Here is a 12,709-nt window from a genome sequence, read left to right as displayed (position 1 = left end):
GTGGAGCTAGCCTGCTCCAGACCAGGCTAAATTCCAGGATTTATTTAATCTCAACCCTCATCTCAGTCAACAGTCACCACAAATGGAAACCAATAGTTATTCCACTGCCCACTACAAAACGGAATCACATTAAGTAAACCCACTGTCAGTATTTAAACGTGTGATTACTCATTTCAATTATTTCACATAAATGATGATTTTAGATGAATTTGCAATCATTAGATCAGTTCAGTTCAACTGTGTTTATTTAGACATTTCAAACATTATACATTTATGCAGATACAATGTTTAACAAGAAAAGCACTCAGAGAGCGCAGACCTCCGCCAAGACAGATCTGCCCCCCCCCAAGATCACCACCAGAATTTAATCATTTTTTCCTTGTGCCAGTATCAACATTTCCTGAAAATCCGTCCATAACTTTTTGAGCTATCTTGCTAAAAAACAACCACACAAAGCAAAGTGATCACAATACCTCCCAGTGGAGGTAAAAACTAAAGAGTCTAAAGGAATAGGCTGAAGTCTAAGTTTATTCTGCTGACCCCCCCTATTCATATCATCAATTAAAATAAAATAAAATAGATACCAGTGCCTTTAGTATAGTAACAATAGCAACAAAAAACTAAACAATTCTAGTTTTAAACCTAAATATCATTGTATAGTCTTTGACCTCAGGATTTAACTTGTTCCAAACATTTCCTCCAACACACACAGACTAAATGTCTTCATATTTATTCAACAGAAGGTTTTTCGAACACATGACTTCCTCTGAAATCAGAAACACTTTTCCATATTTTACTCAAGCTCTGAATATGAACAGGCAATGGATTTGTTACTCTGAACATAAATTGTGTTGTTTTAAAGTGGACTAAGTCGCTAAACTTTACGGTTTTTAACTGGATCATAAACTGATGTGTGTGTTCCCCATAGGACACTTTATTGATCAGTGGTATTGGCCTTTTCTGAATAATGGTGATTGGATTTGGATTAGTTCTGTCAGTATTCCCCCACACCTCCATGCACTACATCATATAGGGCAGAACTAGAGTTATACAGGAAGATATAAGGTAGATAGTTCAAGAATTCTATGACTTTACAAATAATTCATTGTGATTTGGACGTTGTAACTTTAATGTGGTTAAAATGTGCCTTCCAATTCCACTTCTTGCGTATAGGTATTCCAAGGAATTTGATTTCATTTACCTTTTCAATCTCTGTATCACTTATACTTAGATAACGTACAGTTTCCCACAGACTATATGTGCCATATAAATATAAATACACAAAGAGTAACATGATGTCCCTTTATTGAATAAGGATCAATAGAAGCAAGTAAAACCATCGCTCCTTTAAAACTGAAGTCACACAGTGACTGTACAAGATAGAAAGAACAGAACCAAAGCACATGACAGAACAGAAGAATAAATACACATTCAAAGGTAGAATACAGCCCACATGTCTGCACACTGAAAGAAAAATACACGTCTGTACACTGAAAGAAATGCAGAACAAATCCATACAAAGAAAATGAACAGACAAATGAATGGACGCAGTAGCCTCCCTGCAACACAGTATATTACACAAACATCATAAGAGGCCAAATCACTTTAAACTGAATAAGAAGGAAACACAAATTCCTCTGCCAATGCAGGACATATTTAACTTCAATTCACAGCATGCGTCTCTGCAACTGCAGGACATTTGTTAACTTAAAATAAAAGCATCCATATATATATATATATATATATATATATATATATATATATATATATATGTACACCCACACCCACACACTTTTTTTTGGGTGTGTGTGTTGTGTATCTAAGATTGAACTTTTTAAAGTTTTATATACCTTAGAGTTTGCACATTCTTTAATATTAAACATACAACAACGTCCAAGCTTTAGGGTGTTAATAAGCTGTAGCAGGACAAAAAAAACATACTGGAAGCAAATATTAGTCTGTGGAGGACAGTAACAGGACTGTGTTTATTAAGGCACCAGCCATAAACAGGGTCAGAGAGACTAGCACACGCACAGTACAACTGGCACCAGACCGTCAAGAAAACCATGGACAAAATGAAAACACTACTTTGGAATTCTACTGTTGCCAGGTTATGGACTGAGTATATAACGACCGGACCGTCATTAACTGTCGCTTTTTCAACTTATTTTGAGGGAGAAAGCACGTATCTGAAGCTCAGCTACAGATATCACAGCAAGCTAGGAGCATAGAAGAAAGAGGAGATCGACAAAAACAGAAGAATAAGAAGAGGAAGAAGAAGAAGGAGAAGAAGAAACCATCATCCTCGGGACAGAAGATCACTGAGAAGGACCAGGACCACCGGAAGACACTAACGGCAAAGCGCTTTGCAGTTGTTGCCAGGTTACGGACTGTGTATATAAAGACTGGACGGTTACTAACCTTCGCTTTTTGAACTTGCCGTGAGGGAAAGAAGCAGATATCTGAGTTGTGACAGATATCCAACTATTAGCAGCATCGAAGAGAGAGGCTATCATCTACAGCGAGAGCACGGAAGAAGAGGAAGAAGAAGAGGAAGAAGAAAATCATCTACCAGACCCCAAACATCGACCTACGGAGGACTACCAGGAAGGACCAGGACCAGGACTAGGACCACCGGACGACACAACAGGCAAAGCGCTTTTGCACCAGGAGGGTCAGAATCATTTTCAACATGTCATTTCATCTAAATAACACTAAGAGCAGGACTAAAACTTGAAAACCAATGTAAACCTTGTCAGATTATTGAATTACTGAAGCCCTATCATGCAAGTTAAGCCAGTTCTGTGGTTTTAGGCTTTCAGACAGTGAGTATCATTTTGAAAAATGCACTTTGTTATGAGAGTTCATCAGGAATTTTCAAGGACAGCCAAAACAGTGGCGCTGCTAAGTCATGTGAACAGCTGATGGCATGTGGCCGGCTCCATGTAATACAGTCTGATGTATTAGTATTAGCATATACAGGGCCTGTCCGTGGCATAGGCCATATAGGCAGCTTTAGCCAAGGGAAGAAAAAAAAGGAAAGTAGTAATTTCTCATGTTCTGTGTTAACAATAAAGAAACGAGTAAATTAAAACAACCAACAAACATCTACTGAGCCTGAGCTGGTTTATAAAATGTAAAATTTCTGTTGTAAGATTGCAACCTATGATAAGAGATGGTTTTATCTTATCCTATCCTCTCTTATTTGATCTTAAATGTTATCTGGTTATTTGCTGCAGACCTACTTTATATGTTTGTATGTGGTTATTTTCCTCTGAGCTGGTTTATATGTGTTTCTATCTGGTTTACTGTTGTTTAGCTGGTTTATTTGTGTTTCTGTCTTACTGTTGGTTGCTTCGAGCATCTCGTGTCACATAACACATCAGTTGTTCTGCTGAAATTTTATTAGCAGTAGGGACAAATAATACTGAAATCATAATTATTGTTAAAATATTGTTGAGCAAGTGTAACTTTAGTGTACAACTAGATATCTGATGTCTTAGAAAATTCCTGAATAATTTTTACAACAAAGTTTAATTTTCAAAATCATATGCTTTAGTTGACACTCCCTGAAAGCCTAAAGCCAAAAAAACGGCTTACAGAATATGCACCACTGTTTCATCTACTAATTGGTATAACTTAGTCCTGTTTCTCAGCTCACAAAAAAGACTGAGTAGTCCTGATTTTTTTGAGTTTCAATGATAAAAATGCAAAATGTAGAGGACAATGTAATAATAAATGGTAATTAATAACTAGGGAAAGGTTAAATGTAGAAGAAAATCTGAAGTCACCACAAAAATAGTGCTAGGTTTTTAAGGGTTAAACAATTAAATGCATCTTCATCTTCATATCTTAATTGTCATAGCTTCTCATTGCATTTCATTTTCTTATCTGCTTTATCTTCCTGTGGTCATTCCAACAGATAGTGGTAGAATAAGAGGTAAATCACTGCCAACTTGTTGAACAGTTTAAATCTGTAATGCATATTCAATAGCTTTTATTGTGACCCAAAACTTTGATAAAGACTGAGCTGAATTGCTACATAGAGGTCAGATCCTGCTTGAGAATCCCTTTGGATGTTTAATGAAATGGGAGGGGCTAGTTCACGATAGTCTCATTCAGGTGTGATCATCTGCCAGGGGAGTTCCCATCAGGCCTCTGTGCAGGAATTTGTGACCATGAGCACCGTGGTTTTAGTAAAAGGATGTCTTATCCTAACTCTGAACTCTTTGTCCCTCCTTTTTGCAGACATACAACTGCCAGAACAGCCTTAAGCATGGAGAGGCTTTTGAAGAAATGCCGGATTAGAAGCCAGCTGATCAGGGAATGCATTGCTGAATTCCCTGGGCTGTACATTGCAGCTGTAAGTTTCTTGTTTAGTTAAATATAAGAACCTCGAGTTCAGTAGGAGTTTCATGTCTATCTTTGTGCAGTGTGTGTGAACATATGTCTGCCAAACTATCACTGCAGGGCCAGATCAAGCCAAAGTTTACATCAGTGTCCAAAATTTAAGTTTCACCTATCATCTCTTGAATAGGCAAATTTTTTACCTTACAAACTCTATTTTATGGAACTGTTTACAAAATTTCAGCATCACTTGTAGAAAAAAAGATATAACTGACTACGTAAAGTTATACCTCTGACATACAGGGGCTGGACAAAATAATGGAAACACCTTAAAAAATCAACAAATATAATTTAATATGGTGTAGGTCCGCCTTTTGCGGCAATTACAGCCTCAATTCTCCGAGGTATTGATTCATACAACTTGTGAATTGTTTCCAAAGGAATTTTAAGCCATTCTTCAGTTAGAATACCCTCCAACTCTTTTAGAGACGATGGCGGTGGAAATCGACGTCTTACTTGAATCTCTAAAACTGACCATAAATGCTCAATAATGTTGAGGTCTGGGGACTGTGCCGGCCATACGAGATGCTCAACTTCATTAGAATGTTCCTCATGCCATTCTTTAACAATTCTAGCTGTATGGATTGGGGCATTATCATCTTGAGGTGAAGGTGTTTCCATTATTTTGTCCAACCCCTGTATGTAAATGCACTATTAACTTTAATCATGATATTTTTTCTTGCTTGTATAAGTGATATTTTAGTCTGTGAATCTGTAGGAAGCAATTATTCAACAGTGCAAGAATATCGAAAGGTTATGTACAATCCAATTTGTCAAATATGCTCTGCTTTTAGCTGTATATATCACTTCATTTGTAATATGTCTGTTAAATAAAAGTTTATTAGCATATTGGTAGTGTTTTAGTTCCAGCAAAGTCTTTTATTCTGATACTGAACAAAGGTACAAACTGCTGTCCCCGTGTCACAACATATTTGTGTTCAAAAAAATTATCATTTAAACATTTTTAACAAATATTGATCACAATTGCACTTTAACATCATAGCTAAAGTCCTACATTTAATTTATTTCTTAAGAGAACAGCATGTTTTTTACATTTGTTTAAAGTGAAAAAAAAAAAAAGATGTTCATTTTGAGTCCCTGTGTCACACAGCAGTAATTTAAGCACATCACCTGATATGATGAAGTCTAACAAGCATTCAAGTTTACAGAGCTTGGAACTGAGAAATCTGCATAAAAATATGATACAGTCAAAATACTCACTTGCCTAATGTTGCACATTTTCAAGGTGTTTTTTGCAGACGTAATCTTCAGTTTTTTTTGTTTTTTTTTCATGCAGTTGCAGTTATTCGGATCTGGCTTGGCGGCCCAAGTCGTCACCTCTACGGGTACCCAAGGCAGCTACCTGACTATCCAGCTCGGTTCTGCCCTGGTTCTGTATTTGAGATGCTTGTCGCCCGAGGAGTTTCAGGTAAGGAGTGGGTCGATGCTTATATAGATAAGATATTGTTTTCCTCAAAGGACTCATGATGTTTGTTTCCTCTCAGGTGCACACCTGAATCCTGCTTACTCCATGAGTCTGTGCGTCTTGGGGCGCCACCCTTGGAAAAAGATCCCATTCTACACCCTCTCACAGCTGATTGAAGCATTTCTCAGCGCAGGAACAGTTTATCTCCAGCACTACAGTAAGATATCTACAGTTTTTATTTTATTTTTTATTTTTGATCTTATCCTTTAATGAATATGTACTTTGCATTTACATTTTTTTCTTGTTGCTGTAACCTCTTCCTTTTTGCATATTCTTCTTTTATCTTTTTTTTTTTTACTTTATTGCCATTACTAAACTCATCAGCAATTATATAACCACAATGTGGCAAAGAAAAGTAAAAGAAAAGAAAAACACAAACAAAACAAAATCACCTTGATTGTCATCTTATATCAAGCACAATACATCTTCACTAATATAGAGACGAACAAGAATCCATCTTCTTATAAAAAAAGGGTAGTTTTAATATAGAATTCAACCCTGTGAGCTAGAGATCTTCTCAGGCAACTTAGCTAGGCAATATGACATGAGCTCATTATTAAAGGATGAAGAAGGTGTAACATTATAAAACACTGAATGTAGCGCCCCCTTTAACCTGAATGGAAGAAAGCAAACCACAATTCCCCTTGGTTCAGAAAGTTAGACTGACTGAAAGTTGAACAGTGATCAATTATTGCCTCTCAAAGCAGTTATTATTTTGCAGTGCATGGAATTAGGAAAAAAACAAAAAACAAACAGAGCTCTTTCAAATAAAAATAAAGATAAAAGTTCAATGAAAGTGTCCTTTCTTCTGTATGAGAAGATGAAGTTCAGTCCTGTGTTTTGTGCGTGCGTGTGTGTGTACACCACTGGAAAATTATCAGTTTCTCTGATTTGACCATTTATAGGTATGTCTTTGAGTAAAATGAACATTTTTGTTTAGTTCTCTAAACAACAGACATTTCTCCCAAATTCCAAATAAAGACATTGTTATTTAGAGCATCTATTTGCAGAACACAACACATAGTCAAAATAACAAAAAGATGCAGGTGGTTTCAGACCTCAAATAATGCAAACAAAACCAGTTCATATTCATTTCTAAACAACAAAATACTAATGTTGTAACTACATGTTGAATAAAAGTTCAGACGTCAACATTTGGTGGAATAACCCTGATTTTCAATGACAGTTTTCACGTGTCTTGGCTGTCCACCTGCTGTTAAATGACTTTATGCAGCTCCTGGTATAGAAATTCAAGAAGCTCAGCAATATTCCATGGCTTGTGACCATCCATCTTCCTCCAGAAGTTTTCAAAGTGGGTTCAGGTCTAGAGATTGGGCTGGCCATGACAGGGTCTTCATCTGGTGGTCCGTCATCTACACCTTTATTGACCTAGCTGAGGCCAGGAGCATTGTCCTAATAGAAAAACCAGTCTTCAGAGTCTGGGAACATTGTCAGAGCAGGAGTCCAGTAGTTTTCAATAGCTATTTTTGGATTTCAGTTACTTTTCCGGTACTAATATCACTGTTGTTGCCTATTGTAAGAAGAAAGTTATGGCCACAGTAGTGGTTTTTGTACTTCTCCGAAAATAAGACATGAAGCAGGTGCTTATTAAGTAGACTAAGGTGTGCTCGTGTTGGAATTCAGCAGACACAGGAATGGAATGGTTGTCATACATACAGGCATGCGGATTTCACAGGAAATTACAGTGATCACAATTTTTTCCAGGGCTGTATACATTCGTTCTACTACCCGGGTAGGTTTTGTTTTGAGTGTTCTTATCTGTGTTCATGGGTGGAGTGAGTAGAGGTTCTTCTTGAAGTGGATTCCACGCGTGGCCACAACATGCTTCCGCCCGGCCTGTTCTGTTCTCCTGGCTCGCCACTGAAGTGCTCAGGGTTCAGACTCAATTTCTATCCAGCAGAAAAACCAGTCTATACATGTAGTGCAGAAAACATCACAATTACTATCACATCTCATCATGTCATACTACTCTTACTCTGAACTTCTTCCACATATACCCAATTGCTGGATACACCTTATGTCAGTTATTGTAAATGAACTGGAACACCTTTACAGTATTTTCACATGGTACAGTTATTTACATAAATTTACATCTTTTAAACATAAATTAACTTATTTATCTTTGTAAGTGCTATTTAGCTCTTTTAATCAATAATCATCGTTCAAACATCAACATTTATCTTTATAATCACAGCTTTCATCTCCTTTTCTAACATGTTTTTAACTGTGAATCACCTGTATTAAATTATTATTATCACTATTTTAAACCTACAACTGTTTTTTAGTAACAGCAATCAAACAAATCACATGTGGTACATAACATTCATCAGGGGACACTTTTTTTGTTTTTATCACAATCTAGTACCATATTAACAGATATGTGCACCATGTAGCATCTCTGCCTCCCTCACTAAATACAGTTAATGACAAGCTAGCGCCTTAGTTAGCTCCCCTATTGAATGCTACACTTAGTAGCTGAGCTAACGTAGTGGCAGAAGACACTGGCGATTAGCATTAGCATTAGGCTAACGTGGTGAACGATCTTTTAGAATTCAATTTACACAGTATACAGTCATACGGATAATACCACAGTAAGCCCAAACACCAATAAACACATCAGGGACTCCAACTGGTTTTATGAAATCATCACAATGAAATCATTTTTTCATGACAGTTCACATGAACAAGCTAACTTGGAGGCCTAGCCTCTAGCATGTAGCTTACCGGAGTTCAGACAGAGGGCTCAGACGATGAAGCAGCTCCTCTCATCACTACAACACACAGATCTCGTTCCTAACAAGCAAGGGACTGGTTAGACAAATGATTCAAAGGGATTTCTAATAATTTTGCAGCTTCTACACCATATTTTCTCACCCAGGCTGGTCAGTTGGTTTATCTGTGGGTACTCTGGTCAGTGGCTGGGCTCACATAGTGCACGCGCTGCCTGATCATGGTAATGAGCATAAAGTTAGTGTGTCACCTAGTGGTAGAGCACTGGTAACTACATTTACACCACAGAAGTGGGACTAGTAACCATGTGGGTTACACTAACATTAAATAAAAGGTATTTCTTGTGTGTATAATCAATGTTGTGCTGCTATTTGAACTTTAATTTCCTGAAAGCTCTGCCCAAAGGACCAATAAAGTTCCATCTAATCTAATCTACTATTACTTTGGCAATTACATGGTATCAATACATTATTCTCTGTTTATTACTATTACCGTGTTATTACTGAAGTTTAATATATAATGAAAAGTACTGCCACCAAAGGCAGCTACATAGGCTACACTGGCTTCATCTGTCACATCAGAGCCTTTCTGTGTCAATTTTACCTGTTCGCTCTGTCCCAGTATGAGAAACAAATACATGGAGACTAATTCTAATGATAGTGCCCTTGACCAAAGTACTGTTGAAGATCTGGAGTTGGTTCTGAGTGCCTTCAATGGTAGCTCAGTGCTCCTAATGTGTGCTATGTGCTAATGTTAATGGTAGGTACTGTGTGGGTATTTAAGGAGTGATATTTTGCTTTTTTAAAAAATGGAATTATGCATTTTAAAAAATTTCCCTGTGGTCTACATAAACTGTAAATGCTATGCTTGGGTCTGAATTCTTCATTAATTCAACTAAACAGGTCCATCTTCAACCCTATTTCTGAATAATGACACAAGAAAGGTCATTTTGAGCGGAGGCCCTTTAAATGCATATGAGCCACTTCATGCCCCACCCCCTCCAGGTTGTTGACTGTGCTCTGTCCTGTTCAGCCACTTGTGTTCGTTAATACAACCAGTCAACTGAACATTTTAGGTAATGGGCTTGAAGTTTGGACATATTTTCAGTATGGACTACAACTGCTGCTGCTGACAAACATTTATGTCATACTCGGAGAAATGTTCATCAGGAGTCTTGACCTTATATGTGCAAATGTCATGACATAACTAGTTATAGATGTAACAAATTAAGCAGGAATTAAAACGGGTTGTAGAAATCCACTCGATTTTTGCCAATATCAATATAAAGATAGCTTTGCAGCACCTGGAGGGTTCAAATTCAAACTTTTTGAACTATTAGGGTCCAAATATACAAATAAATGTACCAGAGAGTAATAAAAGTGAGTTTAGCAAAATGGGTAAATTGCAGAGATCAAATTTCACTACAGGGTCAATAAAGCGAGTTAGCCTTTGACCTTTAAATTAACTGTTTGTACCTGGAAAGTAGTAGTGTAGTCCAGGGTATACAGCTGTATACGACGTATACCTACTTATTTTTTGGTCAGCATTGCATATACCCACTTCAAAATCCCCTGATGCATACCATTCAGTAGTATCTGAGCCAAATTGCCCATTTAACCCTCCCTACTTTGCCTCTAATTGGCTAGTACTCACTGCCCTCACTGATTAGATTGGTTAACTTTAGGTATGAGGACTGATGAGCCAATCAGAGGCACAGTAGGGTGGGTCATGCCGAGGAAAATATTGCTAACTACTGTGGCCACCTCTGGAACCTGATTGGTCACCTCAGGTGCCAGTGCCACCCGAGTTGATTGACAGGTCACTGCACGTCTTGTTGGAAGACGCACAATTATTGGAAATGTGACCGAGAAAGGCAGAATAAACGTCTTTCAAGTGACACATATTGAGAGAACCTACTTTCATGGAATACATAATTCTGAGGTGAGTTTAAGGTGGTTTCAGAATGAGTCACTGTTTTAAACTACGGACCACACGACTGCACATTTAGAAGAAAAGAGATTTTGTCACCAATAGTTCAACTATGTGAGTAGGCTAACATTATGAAAGGCTAAAGTTATGAAAGGCTAACGTTATGAAAGGCTAACATTATCCTGTGTTTGCCTCATGTTGAATACATTTACATTCATGCAGCTGCTTGTGTGACCAGTAAAACCTACAAACTGCTCCTGATCAAGTCATGATAATTTTATAATAGTGAGCAAATACTGCTGACGGATTTTTGGATAAACTAAATAGAGTAGTCTTACATGTAACTGTTTCTAAAACGGGGCATTTTTCTGGACTACAAGCAAAATTTGAGAGTACCCACTTCTCCAGGGACTACTACACCACTGCTGGGAAGTACAGAACAGCAAGGGGGAAAAAAGGATAAAACCAAAATTAAACAAATTAAATAAAAACCAAAAATATAATTTATCAGAAAATGGAGATTAAACAAAGAAAGAAAAAAAAAGTCATTAAAAGTCATCTGTTGAATCACAGCAGAGGAACAACTGCCTACATTTACGCCATGAGAGACAGATGGTGGATAGAGCTCATAATCAAAGGAGAGTTAATAAAACAAACATCAAATCTACTCAGTCAGAGAGAAAAAGAGGTGATTACTAAATGAAGCATCGCAGCACTGAAGACACACACACCTTGAGCTGATCAACACCATCTGACAGAGTACTGCCACCAGTCACATCCAGACAAATCCTCTCACAATTAATGACAGTGAACCTGCTTTTATAAGCTCATAACTCTGCCCTGTCGCTTATTTTGCTCCAGTCTTCTTAACTTGACTGATTCCTCGCTCCGCCAAATGAACTCCTCCAGTGTTCTGTTATTATCATAGTAATGGTACCTCTCACCTCATGTGTTTTGTGTATCTCATATCTCAGTATTATGAGTCTTTAAGGTTCTCTTTTTGTATTTCCCTTGGTGCATGACTGCACTCCTTACTGAATCCTACACCGCTGTTTGGATGCATAAGGAAACACATTCAGGAGCAGAACTTATTTCTCCATTACTTTTAATAGGAAAAAAAACAGTCTTATCCCCCCCCTGACGCCATGATAAATGTATAAGAGACTGCCTCGTTTTTTCTTTCTTTCTTTCAAAGATCTTTTTATTAATAACAGAACATGAATAAGACATTCACTATACAGGAAGGAGATTTTTGATTTTCTAAACATCCACCCATGACACAACACATAACCCTACCCAGACATGAACAGATACAAACAACCACTTAAAAAAATTCTGAAAAGACAGAATGAAAATTATAAAGAATATTAACAACCATGTTTAAACAGCATTAATAATAATAAGTGCAGTATAAAAGAATAATAGAAAAAAAAGACAATAGAAAAAGAGCAAGGGAAAAGAAAATTAATAATAATACATACACACACACACACACACACACTTATTTATCAAATCAAATCAACCTTTATTTATAAAGCGCTTTTCATGCACAGATGCAACACAAAGTGCTTTACAGAATTAAAAACAATTACACAATAAAAACAGAAAAACAATTACAAAGAAAACCCCTCCCTCCCACCCTCCATACTAGACACGCACACACACACACACACACACACACACACACACACACACGCCCACACACTTACACACGCACACACACGCACACGCACACGCACACAACAGGGAGACATGGCATGGCACTGAGGATCAAGGAAACGCCACCTTTGGGGCCGTCCACACTGGGAGGAGCCGCAGGCCGTGCCATCGGGGGGACCAGCACCCAGGCCCCCCGACTCCGACTATTTATTTATTTATTTATTTATATACAAAAAAGGAGGGTGGGGGCTACTCAGAGATTATTGTTGTGGGTTTCTCATAAAATACCAAGACGGGGCGCCATATTTTGTAAAATTTACTCTCAGACCGCCTTGTTTTTTGTCTTTAAAACAGAACCCAGTCGGCACTCACACATTTAAGAAGACTTCAGTCTATACTTCATTATATGTAAGAGAGTCTTGAAGAAATTGAGTCCAGAATATTGAATCATAATCACATAAATATGGGAACAAACAA

General features: G+C 37.5%; 1 pseudogene; it reads left to right on the top strand.

Moving 5' to 3' along the window:
* The first annotated feature begins 4,276 nt into the window (after positions 1 to 4,276).
* Positions 4,277 to 11,555, top strand: LOC115432563 (aquaporin-3-like; annotated as a pseudogene).
* The last annotated feature ends 1,154 nt before the right edge of the window (positions 11,556 to 12,709 follow it).

This window comes from Sphaeramia orbicularis, chromosome 14 (assembly GCF_902148855.1).
Source record: "Sphaeramia orbicularis chromosome 14, fSphaOr1.1, whole genome shotgun sequence".
NCBI lineage: Eukaryota > Metazoa > Chordata > Actinopteri > Kurtiformes > Apogonidae > Sphaeramia > Sphaeramia orbicularis.
The sequence above is the reverse complement of the archived record's forward strand: the minus strand, read 5'-3'. Positions and strand labels throughout refer to the sequence as shown.